This window comes from Coregonus clupeaformis, chromosome 5, assembly GCF_020615455.1.
Source record: "Coregonus clupeaformis isolate EN_2021a chromosome 5, ASM2061545v1, whole genome shotgun sequence".
NCBI classification, from domain to species: Eukaryota; Metazoa; Chordata; class Actinopteri; order Salmoniformes; family Salmonidae; genus Coregonus; species Coregonus clupeaformis.
This window is the reverse complement of record NC_059196.1, coordinates 32,307,792-32,316,587: the sequence shown is the minus strand read 5'-3', so window position 1 is coordinate 32,316,587 and position 8,796 is coordinate 32,307,792. Positions and strand designations below refer to the sequence as shown.

Genomic DNA, 8,796 nt, shown 5'->3' with positions numbered 1-8,796 from the left:
GTACAAATTGGTTCATCAGATATTGTTTCCCAAAACCAATCTTATAGGATCTTTGCGAGGATTTAAGACCTACTTTAGAAAGTCAAACACATGCCATTCCGGTGCACATCAAAGTGCTATCCACCCTCGGGTTTTTGGCAACGGGCACTTTTCAGCAGGAGCCTGCCGATCGGCATCTCACATCCCTCGATGAGCCAACGTTTTGGATGCAATCATCAGCAAAACGAACGAATGCAATTTCCATACACCATCGCACAACAGTTTGAAGTCAAGAGGGGTTTCTTTGCCATCAATCGGTTCCCAAATACAAATGGAGCAATAGACGAATCCCAAAGCATGTTCAACTATGTGAATAGAAAAGGCTTCCACTCTTAATATACAGGTTATGTGGAGGTACAAAACATGCAAATAATGCTGCTGACCAGGTGACCAGGTGGAACGCACTACTCCTTTATTCTGCAGAACAGCAATGTTGGCCTATACACCTACAGGAGGGAGCTGCTGAGGATGGATGGCTTATTGGTGAGTGTTGCCTACTCATTTGAAGTATATTTGCCATTGCGAAAGCAACTTGAATTGAACCTAATGGTGCTCTCTTTGTAGCAATGGTGCTCTCATGTTTTGCAGAGGGGTCAAAAATGTAAAAAATTGATTTGCATTTTAATGAGGGAAATAAGTATTTGACCCCTCTGCAAAACATGACTTAGTACTTGGTGGCAAAACCCTTGTTGGCAATCACAGAGGTCAGACGTTTCTTGTAGTTGGCCACAAGGTTTGCACACATCTCAGGAGGGATTTTGTTCCACTCCTCTTTGCAGATCTTCTCCAAGTCATTAAGGTTTCGAGACTGACGTTTGGCAACTCGAACCTTCAGCTCCCTCCACATATTTTCTATGGGATTAAGGTCTGGAGACTGGCTTGGCCACTCCAGGACCTTAATGTGCTTCTTCTTGAGCCACTCCTTTGTTGCCTTGGCCGTGTGTTTTGGGTCATTGTCATGCTGGAATACCCATCCACGACCCATTTTCAATGCCCTGGCTGAGGGAAGGAGGTTCTCACCCAAGATTTGACGGTACATGGCACCGTCCATCTGACCTCTGTGATTGCCAACAAGGGTTTTGCCACCAAGTACTAAGTCATGTTTTGCAGAGGGGTCAAATACTTATTTCCCTCATTAAAATGCAAATCAATTTATAACATTTTTGACATGCGTTTTTCTGGATTTATTTGTTGTTATTCTGTCTCTCACTGTTCAAATAAACCTACCATTAAAATTATAGACTGATCATGTCTTTGTCAGTGGGCAAACGTACAAAATCAGCAGGGGATCAAATACTTTTTTCCCTCACTGTATTTGATACACTGCCGATTTTGCAGGTTTTCCTACATACAAAGCATGTAGAGGTCTGTAATTTTTATCATAGGTACACTTCAACTGTGATGGACGGAATCTAAAACAAAAATCCAGAAAATCACATTGTATGATTTTTAAGTAATTAATTTGCATTTTATTGCATGACATAAGTATTTGATCACCTACCAACCAGTAAGAATTCCGGCTCTCACAGACCTGTTAGTTTTTCTTTAAGAAGCCCTCCTGTTCTCCACTCATTACCTGTATTAACTGTACCTGTTTGAACTCGTTACCTGTATAAAAGACACCTGTCCACACACTCAATCAAACAGACTCCAACCTCTCCACAATGGCCAAGACCAGAGAGCTGTGTAAGGACATCAGGGATACAATTGTAGACCTGCACAAGGCTGGGATGGGCTACAGGACAATAGGCAAGCAGCTTGGTGAGAAGGCAACAACTGTTGGCACAATTATTAGAAAATGGAAGAAGTTCAAGATGACGGTCAATCACCCTCGGTCTGGGGCTCCATGCAAGATCTCACCTCGTGGGGCATCAATGATCATGAGGAAGGTGAGGGATCAGCCCAGAACTACACGGCAGGACCTGGTCAATGACCTGAAGAGAGCTGGGACCACAGTCTCAAAGAAAACCGTTAGTAACACACTACGCCGTCATGAATTAAAATCCTGCAGCGCACGCAAGGTCCCCCTGCTTAAGCCAGCGCATGTCCAGGCCCGTCTGAAGTTTGCCAATGACCATCTGGATGATCCAGAGGAGAAACGGGAGAAGGTCATGTGGTCTGATGAGACAAAAATAGAGCTTTTTGGTCTAAACTCCACTCGCCGTGTTTGGAGGAAGAAGAAGGATGAGTACAACCTCAAGAACACCATCCCAACCGTGAAGCATGGAGGTGGAAACATCATTCTTTGGGGATGCTTTTCTGCAAAGGGGACAGGATGACTGCGCCGTATTGAGGGGAGGATGGATGGGGCCATGTATCGCAAGATCTTGGCCAACAACCTCCTTCCCTCAGTAAGAGCCTTGAAGATGGGTCGTGGCTGGGTCTTCCAGCATGACAACGACCCAAAACACACAGCCAGGGCCACTAAGGAGTGGCTCCGTAAGAAGCATCTCAAGGTCCTGGAGTGGCCTAGCCAGTCTCCAGACCTGAACCCAATAGAAAATCTTTGGAGGGAGCTGAAAGTTCGTATTGCCCAGCGACAGCCCCCGAAAACCTGAAGGATCTGGAGAAGGTCTGTATGGAGGAGTGGGCCAAAATCCCTGCTGCAGTGTGTGCAAACCTGGTCAAGACCTACAGGAAACGTATGATCTCTGTAATTGCAAACAAAGGTTTCTGTACCAAATATTAAGTTCTGCTTTTCTGATGTATCAAATACTTATGTCATGCAATAAAATGCAAATGAATTACTTAAAAATCATACAATGTGATTTTCTGGATTTTTGTTTTAGATTCCGTCTCTCACAGTTGAAGTGTACCTATGATAAAAATTACAGACCTCTACATGCTTTGTAAGTAGGTGTCACACCCTGGCTCTGGGACTCTATATGTTGAGCCAGGGTGTGTATATTCTATGTGTTGTGTTTCTATGTCGGGATTCTAGTTTTGTATATCTGTGTTGGCCAGAGTGGTTCCCAATCAGAGGCAACGAGTGTCAGCTGTAGCTGGTTGTCTCTGATTGGGAGCCATATTTATACAGGCTGTTTTCCCACAATAGTTGTGGGATCTTGTTCCAGTTGGTTTGTTCCGTTTGGTTTGTTCCGTGTTGGTTGTTAACCTAGGACGTCACGTCATCGTTTATTGTTTTGTTCGAGTGTTTACTCTCTTTAAAAGAAGTATGTTCGCTCATCACGCTGCGCCTTGGTCTACTCCGTCTCACGATCGTGACAGAAGATCCCACCATACCAGGACCAAGCAGCGTGTCCTGGAGCAGGCGGCCTGGACATGGGAGGAAGCGCCGGGAAAGGAACTGGAAAGGTTGGCGATGGCCCTGGTGGGCAAATCGTGGTCCTGGGAGGACATGCTCGGGGGCAAGGGGCCATGGGCTAAGATTAAGGCCCTGGCGAGAGAGGAGCAACGGCGTCAACAGTGTCGTCGTCGGACGGACGAGAGGCAACCCCAGACATTTTTTAGGGGGGGGGGCACACGGCATGGGCGACTGGGCAGCAGGAGGCTGCCACAGGGCCGAAATGGGAGACGAGAGAGAAGGCCACCGGGTTACGGGAGCCATTGGTGAGAGGAGGGAAGGAAGTTGTAGAGGCACGGCGAGAGGTACTGAGGTGTATTGCCAGTCCGGTCCGGCCCGTTCCTGATCCCCGTTTAAGGCCAGTGGTGTGTGTTCCCAGTACGGTCCGGCCTGTTCCTGTTCCTCGCACCAAGCCTACGGTGTGCGTCGCCAGCCCGGCCCGGCCTGTTCCTGCCACTCGCACCAAGCCTACGGTGCGCGTCGCCAGCCCGGCCCGGCCTGTTCCTGCTCCTCGCACCAAGCCTCCGGTGCGCATCGCCAGCCCAGCCCGGCCGGTTCCTGCTCCTCGCACCAAGCCTACGGTGTGCGTCGCCAGCCCGGCCCGGCCTGTTCCTGCCCCTCGCACCAAGCCTACGGTGCGCGTCGTCAGCCCGGTCCGGCCTGTTCCTGCCACTCGCACCAAGCCTACGGTGTGCGTCGCCAGCCTGGCCCGGCCTGTTCCTGCTCCTCGCACCAAGCCTACGGTGCGCGTCGCCAGCCCGGCCCGGCCTGTTCCTGCTCCTCGCACCAAGCCTACGGTGCGCGTCGCCAGCCCGGCCCGGCCTGTTCCTGCTCCTCGCACCAAGCCTACGGTGCGCGTCGCCAGCCCGGCCCGGCCTGTTCCTGCTCCTCGCACCAAGCCTACGGTGCGCGTCGCCAGCCCGGCCTGGCCTGTTCCTGCCACTCACACCAAGCCTACGGCGTGCGTCGCCAGCCCGTTCCTGCCCGTTCCTGCCCACGCACCAAGCCAGGGGTGCGAGTCGTCAGCCCGTCCGCCCGTTCCTGCTCCACGCACCAGCCAGGGGTGCGCATCGTCAGCCCGGGTCCAGCCCGTTCCTGCTCCACGCACCAAGCCAGGGGTGCGCATCGTCAGCCCGGTCCGGCCCGTTCCTGCTCCACGCACCAAGCCAGGGGTGTGCGTCGCCAGCCCGGCCCAGCCTGTTCCTGCTCCTCGCACCAAGCCTACGGTGCGAGTCGTCAGCCCGGCCCGGCCTGTTCCTGCCACTCACACCAAGCCTACGGTGTGCGTCGCCAGCCCGGCCCGGCCTGTTCCTGCTCCTCGCACCAAGCCTACGGTGTGCGTCACCAGCCCGGCCCGGCCTGTTCCTGCCACTCGCACCAAGCCTACGGTGCGCGTCGCCAGCCCGGCCCGGCCTGTTCCTGCTCCTCGCACCAAGCCTCCGGTGCGCATCGCCAGCCCAGCCCGGCCGGTTCCTGCTCCTCGCACCAAGCCTACGGTGTGCGTCGCCAGCCCGGCCCGGCCTGTTCCTGCCCCTCGCACCAAGCCTACGGTGCGCGTCGCCAGCCCGGTCCGGCCTGTTCCTGCCACTCGCACCAAGCCTACGGTGTGCGTCGCCAGCCTGGCCCGGCCTGTTCCTGCTCCTCGCACCAAGCCTACGGTGCGCGTCGCCAGCCCGGCCCGGCCTGTTCCTGCTCCTCGCACCAAGCCTACAGTGCGCTTCGCCAGCCCGGCCCGGCCTGTTCCTGCTCCTCGCACCAAGCCTACGGTGCGCGTCGCCAGCCCGGCCCGGCCTGTTCCTGCTCCTCGCACCAAGCCTACGGTGCGCGTCGCCAGCCCGGCCTGGCCTGTTCCTGCCACTCACACCAAGCCTACGGCGTGCGTCGCCAGCCCGTTCCTGCCCGTTCCTGCTCCACGCACCAAGCCAGGGGTGCGAGTCGTCAGCCCGGTCCGGCCCGTTCCTGCTCCACGCACCAAGCCAGGGGTGCGCATCGTCAGCCCGGTCCAGCCCGTTCCTGCTCCACGCACCAAGCCAGGGGTGCGCATCGTCAGCCCGGTCCGGCCCGTTCCTGCTCCACGCACCAAGCCAGGGGTGTGCGTCGCCAGCCCGGCCCAGCCTGTTCCTGCTCCTCGCACCAAGCCTACGGTGCGAGTCGTCAGCCCGGCCCGGCCTGTTCCTGCCACTCACACCAAGCCTACGGTGTGCGTCGCCAGCCCGGCCCGGCCTGTTCCTGCTCCTCGCACCAAGCTTACGGTGTGCGTCGCCAGCCCGGCCCGGCCTGTTCCTGCTCCTCGCACCAAGCTTACGGTGTGCGTCGCCAGCCCGGTCCGGCCCGTTCCTGCTCCACGCACCAAGCCAGGGGTGCGAGTCGTCAGCCCGGTCCGGCCCGTTCCTGCTCCACGCACCAAGCCAGGGGTGCGCATCGCCAGCCCGGTCCGGCCCGTTCCTGCTCCACGCACTAGCCAGGGGTGCGATCGTCAGCCCGGTCCGCCCGTTCCTGCTCCACGCACCAAGCCAGGGGTGCGCACCGTCAGCCCGGTCCGCCCGTTCCTGCTCCACGCACCCGCCAGGGGTGCGATCGCCAGCCCGGTCCGGCCCGTTTCTGCTCCACGCACCAAGCCAGGGGTGCGATCGTCAGCCCGGTCCGCCCGTTGCTGCTCCACGCACCAAGCCAGGGGTGCGCATCGTCCCAGCCCGGTCCGCCCGTTCCTGCTCCACGCACCAAGCCAGGGGTGCGCGTCGTCAGTCCGGCACAACCCGTGCGCCTGGGTCACCGGTGCCTGGTCAGGTACCGTCAGCTGCTCCACACCGGAGCTTAAGCAATCCGCCCTACGATGTCCAGTCCAGCTCCAGCCAGCGGGGCCAGACCGGATCAGGTGCGCTACGGGGGGATTATTGGAGGGTGGTGGGCGAGCCCGGAGCCGGAACCGCCTCCGAGGAGGAATGCCCACCCAGCCCTCCCTGTTTGGTCTATGTTGAGGCGCGGTCGCAGTCCGCGCCTTTAGGGAGGGGTACTGTCACACCCTGGCTCTGGGACTCTATATGTTGAGCCAGGGTGTGTATATTCTATGTGTTGTGTTTCTATGTCGGGATTCTAGTTTTGTATTTCTGTGTTGGCCCGAGTGGTTCCCAATCAGAGGCAACGAGTGTCAGCTGTAGCTGGTTGTCTCTGATTGGGAGCCATATTTATACAGGCTGTTTTCCCACAATAGTTGTGGGATCTTGTTCCAGTTGGTTTGTTCCGTTTGGTTTGTTCCGTGTTGGTTGTTAACCTAGGACATAGGTCACTAACAGGCGGACCGCGGTCCGGATCCGGACCCAGAAGCCGTCCCATACGGACCCGGACCAAAACAAAAGATTATGAATTAAAACCTGACGGGGCGCTTCTATTTTAATATGCACAGCTTTTGTAGTCTTTACGGTACTCGTTTTGTGAATGAGGAAACTCACCGACCAATTGCATGTGAGTTAAGCGATCCCACGTGATACCACTCAGCCAATGAAGTCTTTGCATTCCTGGCGGTAAACATTGGGACTCTACAGTGCAGACAGATGAGAGTTTTAGAGGCAAGTTACCAAGGAAAAGAAAGTCGGATTAAAAGATAGCGATATATGTAGAAAACAAAGGGAGCGAAAACAGACGAATGAGACGGAGAAAGGGAACGAAGCAGACGAGTGAGAAACAGACGAATGAGACGGAGAAAGGGAGAGATACAGACGAGTGTGCCGGAGAAAGCTGAGGAAAATACGAGTGAGACGGAGAAAGTTGACGAAAATATGAGTGAGACGGAGAAAGGGAGCGAAACAGACGAGTGAGGCAGAAAAAGGGTAACAGTTAGAGAAAATAAGGAACAAATGGCACTCTCCAAAAAAAGAAAAGTGGACAATGAAAACAGAGCATTTAATCCAGAATGGACAGACTCATTTCTGTTCATACTTCCCAATGGGAGCACTAAACCAGTGTGTCTCATATGTGCAGAAACCGTGGCACTTATTAAAAGTGGCAATGTGAAACGCCATTATGAGACAAAACATAAAGGTTTTGAACAAACGTACCCACTCAAATCTGAATTGAGATCACAGAAAGTAAGTAGTCTCAGAGCCCAATATGACCAGTCCACCAGGATCCTGAGCAACACATTCACTGCCCAACAACGTGCTCTTGAGTGTTCCCTCAGAGTTTCTTGGATTTTGGGTAAACACAAAAAGCCATTTACAGATGGAGGGGTTGTCAAAGAATGCATGAGTGCAGTAGCTGAAACACTACTTGAGGGAAAACAAAAAAATGAGCTTTGTGATAAAATAAAGCAAATTCCCATGTCAGCATCATCTGCCACAAAGAAAAGTGAAATATTAACTCAGGATGTGCTAACCCAGCTAGATGAAGCCATGCATAAGGCACCATGTGTAGGCTTAGCTGTGGATGAGTCCACTGACATATGTGACAATGCTCAGCTGTTAGTGTTTGCCAGGTTTTTCAACACAGCCCAGAAAACATTCTGTGAAGACATGTTAGGTGTCACTCCCCTTCAGACCAGTACAAGAGGAGAGGATATCTACCTGGCCATTAAGGAGATGTTAACAAAAAGAGGAATAGAGCCAAAACAAGTGGTTTCAATAACCACAGATGGAGCCCCCTTCTATGATAGGGAAAGAAAAAGGAGCTGTAGCAAGACTGAAAGGGGACAATCCTGAGCTTTTATCTTACCATTGCATCATTCATCAATCTGTCCTCTGTGCCTCCCTGTCAGATGAGCATGCTGAGGTGATGAATACAATGATGAAAATGATAAATTTTCTCAGGGCATCCTCTTCCTACCAGCATCGCATGCTTAGGGAATTCCTCCGAGAAGTTGATGCCAATGCTGATGATCTTTTGCTGCACAACAATGTGAGATGGCTCAGCAAAGGCAGGGTGCTAGAGCGCTTTTGGTCCATCAGGAGGGAATTAGCATCTTTTTGGCAGAGCTAAGCAGTCAGAAGGCAACACAGTTTTCTCTCTTTTTAGAAAATGAGAAATGGATGGATAATGTGGCCTTTTTGGTTGACATCACGTCACATCTGAATGAACTGAATTTGAGGCTACAGGGCAAGGACAATTCAATTTGTGAACTGATGACAGCTGTTCGCTCCTTTCAGAGGAAACTTGAAGTGTTCAAGGAAGACCTGCAGAGAGACTGTGTACACTTCCCAGCAGTGCAGGAACAGGTTCAGGGACAGAGAGATTTGTCTTCTTTTGTTGATTTTATTGATAAGCTGATTGTAAACTTCAGCAACCGTTTTGACAGCTTCAGCTTTGGAGAGCAGCTCACCATGTTCATTCAGAACCCATTTCTGATCACAGATGTCGGGGGTTCTCAAAGGAAGTCACACAGCACTTTAAATGGGTAAATGCTGGGTCTCTCCAGATGCAATTGGTTGATCTCCAAGCAGATGTGGCCCTGAAAGAGCAGT

General features: G+C 53.3%; 1 long non-coding RNA gene across 1 annotated transcript; it reads right to left on the bottom strand.

Annotated features, from left to right (window-relative positions):
- Positions 1-7,047: 7,047 nt before the first annotated feature.
- On the bottom strand, positions 7,048-7,974 carry LOC121567191. The gene is made up of 2 exons (XR_006001062.2): positions 7,456-7,974; positions 7,048-7,269 (listed from the first exon to the last, which is right to left on the bottom strand). It is a non-coding gene; the product is annotated as an uncharacterized LOC121567191 (long non-coding RNA).
- Between the last annotated feature and the right edge of the window lie 822 nt (positions 7,975-8,796).